The sequence below is a fragment of the Formica exsecta genome, unplaced genomic scaffold, assembly GCF_003651465.1.
Source record: "Formica exsecta isolate Colony F162 unplaced genomic scaffold, ASM365146v1 scaffold452, whole genome shotgun sequence".
Lineage (NCBI taxonomy): Eukaryota > Metazoa > Arthropoda > Insecta > Hymenoptera > Formicidae > Formica > Formica exsecta.
Genome location: NW_021851757.1, coordinates 37,760 through 42,013, shown reverse-complemented (window position 1 = coordinate 42,013; position 4,254 = coordinate 37,760).

The window sequence follows — 4,254 nt, the reverse complement described above, 5'->3', positions numbered from 1 at the left end:
TTTTTTAGAGGAAAATCTTTTTTTAATTTTTTATTTTGTATGAAAATTATTTTTCAAGGAAAAACTTTTTTAAAAGTTATTTTGTAGGGATAGATATTAAACTTTTTTTGCGTACATGTTGGGATTTTTTTATATACTTGGCGTATTTTTTTTTTTACCTTTATGAGGTTTTTTTTAGGTGATCTCATTGCTTTTTGTAAAATTTATATTTTTTCTGCAAAATATATACTATGTATACTGACAAACGGATTAATAAATTAAAGCGATTAGAATTTTGTTCCAATCGAAAACTTGCATCCACATTATATAAGGAAAGTGCCGTTAGATTTTTGATGGTTCCTGTGGTTCCTGAGGAATTTTAATCGAAACTTTATTAGACGTAAAACTCCGGATAAGCTACTTGGTAGCGTCGCGGCCCCTGTACATAGGCAACATAGGCAAACCGTTGACAAGCCGAAACGTTTCTTTTATATACTTGGCGTCGCGACGCTACCCCGTCGCTTGATAGGCATACGCATACAAGAATCTAGTATATTTGAATGCATTTGTTAAAAGAGTGTCATCATATAGTTATTCGTCATGCATCATATGATTACAGATAAGTATTAATAACATTGGTGAAATGCAGTTTGTGTGTAAAGTTAATGCATGTCTTATGAATAATTTATAAATATAAATATTCTCTTTTTTCTACAATCGTTTTATCAAACAAAATTCGGTTTATTGAAGTATTAATCTTTTTTTCTAATATTTATTTTATAGTATATATATATACTATAAACATCAATATGTGCTATTTTAATGAAATAACTTTACGTAATATATGTCTAGAATATATATATGTTATTCTCGCGATAGAATAGAAAAACTTTTCTTTCTGCACCTAGTAAAATCCCTCTAGTAAAGGTTAGTTCCGTGCCTAACGTCATTCCCCTAGAATCCACTAGATCAGTCCTAGCTCTCGGCGTCCCTGGGGTATAGCTGGTGGAAGCAGGTTGCTCTATAAAAAATAGAGAGCTATCCTTTTCTCACTAACTGAGGTATAGTAAGAAAAAAGCATTGTCGAGACGTAACAACAGAGAAAAACCGCATTGGAGGGAATGCGCACACAAGTGTTGTGCGCGCATTCCCTCCAATGCGGTTGTTCTCTGTTCTCTATTCCCTGTTCCTTATTCCTTTTATTGTGCTGAGGCCCTAATAATACAGGTGAAAGAGCTATCGAATACAAATTGACATAGCTGCATCATAGATATATAGAATGAACTGAGTGTTGCGATAGATAAACGCGCGCTCGCTGTAGAAAGAGAGGTATTACATGGGAGGCCTATTTTGTTTCTTTTCTTAGCATGTCATTGGTGATTTTGTCCCCCTCCATATAGAAAATCACCAATGAGATGCTAAGAAAAGAGACAAACATAGGCCTTGACCTCTCATATAGTACCTCTCTTTCTACAGCGGGCACGCGTTTGTCTATCTCGCAATGCTCAATCGAGTACCTACATGAAGCTAGCCGGCAGAAATTATTAAATATGATTATTTTTAACTTTTTTGTGTATTTCGTTTGTAAATCGTTTGTGATTGATTGTGAGTCTGTTTTTAACGTTTGTGACAAATTAGGTTTTTTATAATTAACAATTTTAGTTTAGTCATGATGTCAGCCGATACTTTTTAGTAATAAACAAATTTTATGATAACTGATAACTGTAATCGACAGGAAATCGTTTGTGATTTACAAATAACCAATGTTACGTTTGTAAATCAATAATTTTTTTAATTACGTGTAAAATAAGTTTATTTTATAATTGTAGTGCGCATGCGCAAAGTATGCTAAGACTTTGAGACGCGTGACGATTTCCGCCACGTGTTAGGTGATATTACATTTGTCGTACGACAAACTTTTTAAGCGCATTAATTAGCTAATTTCTAGAGACTCAAGAAATTTTCTATTTTGCAGCCAATCAGTACGCTTAAAAAAAGTTTGTCGTACGACAAATATAATATCGTCCTTACCCTTAGCTTAGATCTACAATAGGTATAGTAATCCTCAAGCCATAAGAAATTGAATAATCACAGTCAAATGTGAGGAAAATAATTGTTATTGATAATATTTTTATCAATAACAAGGCTTAAGGCTTACTACACCTATTGTAAATTCAGCCTTATGCGTCGACGCGTTCTCTGTGGGCAGGAGCCCTGAGTATACTTTGCGCATGCGCACTATATTTATAAAATAAACTTATTTTGCACGTAATTAAAAAATTTATCAATTCACAAATGTAACATTAGTATATTTGTAAATCACAAACAATTTCCTGTCGATTACAGTTATCAGTTATCATAAAATCTGTTTATTACTAAAAAGTATCGGCTGATATCATGACTAAACTAAAATTGTTAATTACAAAAAACCTAATTTATCACAAACGTTAAAAACAGACTCACAATCAATCACAAACGATTTACAAACGAAATACACTTAGAAAAGTTGAAAATAATCATATTTAATAATTTCTGCCGGCTAGCTTCATGTAGGTTCAATCCGGAACGATGTTGAAGCGCTGCGCAATAATAATGCAGTCTATGCGTTTCATGCACAACTCGGAACGCACCCCCAGTCTATATATCTATGAGCTGCATATGCATAGCATAAAGGTAACATTTCATGGGCAGTGAAAAGCAGCAGCAGTTTAGTAACTAACTAGCATTGTTTGGTGATTTTACAGAATTGCTGCGCTGCCCATGAAATAGGTTTTCTGCATATCTATTTATCTATGTATCTATTATTATTACTAATTATTACTAATTATTATCTAACTATTATTAGTTTACAATTATTTTTATAATTACAGTTCCTACAAACTTACCTCTGGTGATTCCATACTTTAGAATATATGTACATATAAATATAACCAAAAATCTCAATCTTCAATGCGTAGTCTGATACGGGCTTTATGGCCCTCGCACACTGGATGCGATGAGCGATGCGCGATGGGCGATATCCAATGAGAGCTTTATTTTTTCGGAAAACCAGAGCTCTCATTGGATATCGCCCATCGCTCATCGCTCATCGCGTCCAGTGTGCGAGGGCCATAACGCGGAACGAGAGCGGAACCAATCGCGAGCGTTCCGCAATTTCGGTCCGTTTTCAGTAGTTCTTAGCAGAATAGGTTTCGCAGATCGCGTAATGTCTGTTTCATAATCGTGTGATTTCCACGCAATGATCCACGGCGCTTTTTTTCTCTCTCTCTCGGGATCGGGCGTGGTCGAGAAATGATAATTCTCTTATTTTTTTTCTGCTTTCTTTATTTTTAAACAGTCAACAAGATCACATGAAGACGTGCCTAAAATAAAATTTTTGCTCATGTGAAAAAACGATCAGAATTTAAATTTTAATAAACTATAACAATATGAATGTGTATGTGTATATTTTTATAAATATTCGAATAAATTTTGTAAAAAAATGAAAAAAATGTTTTACTATTAATCAGGGTTGGGAAGTAACGCGTTAAGGCTGATTTATGCAGGCCGTAACTGTTAATTTATGCCGGAACCGTTAAAGTTTAACACTAGGATTACAATGCTTTTGTTCATAATGCCATTATGAACAAAAGCATTGTAATCCTAGTGTTAAACTTTAACGGTTCCGGCATAAATTAACAGTTACGGCCTGCATAAATCAGCCTGAAATGTAACATTTCATAAGCAGTGAAAAGCAGCAGCAGTTTAGTAACTAACTAGCATTGTTTGGTGATTTTACAGAATTGCTGCGCTGCCCATGAAATAGGTTTTCTGCAGTGTTTTAAATCGTTAATCTCAATTTCAATATTAATTGAGATATAACCGAATGAGTAATTATTTTTATAATTATAGTTCCTACAAACTTACCTCTGGTGATTCCATACTTTAGAATATATGTACATATAAATATAACCAAAACACAGCTTTTACTGGTTTGCTGTTCAACAGGATGAACTTCAAACAGCAAAAACTTGCGCCGGAAGTACGTCACCAATTCTAGTTACTTTCTAAACTGCTGCTACTTTTTATTGCTCATGAAATGTTACCTTAAGGGTTCGTTCCCAATGAGCGCATCACGCGTCGCGTCAGGGTGCGAACACGTGCAGCGGAATAGTGTAATGGCCCTCGCACACTGGACGCGATGAGCGATGAACAATGGGCGATATCCAATGAGAGCTTTATTTTTTCGGAAAACCAGAGCTCTCATTGGATATCGCCCATCGCTCATCGCTCATC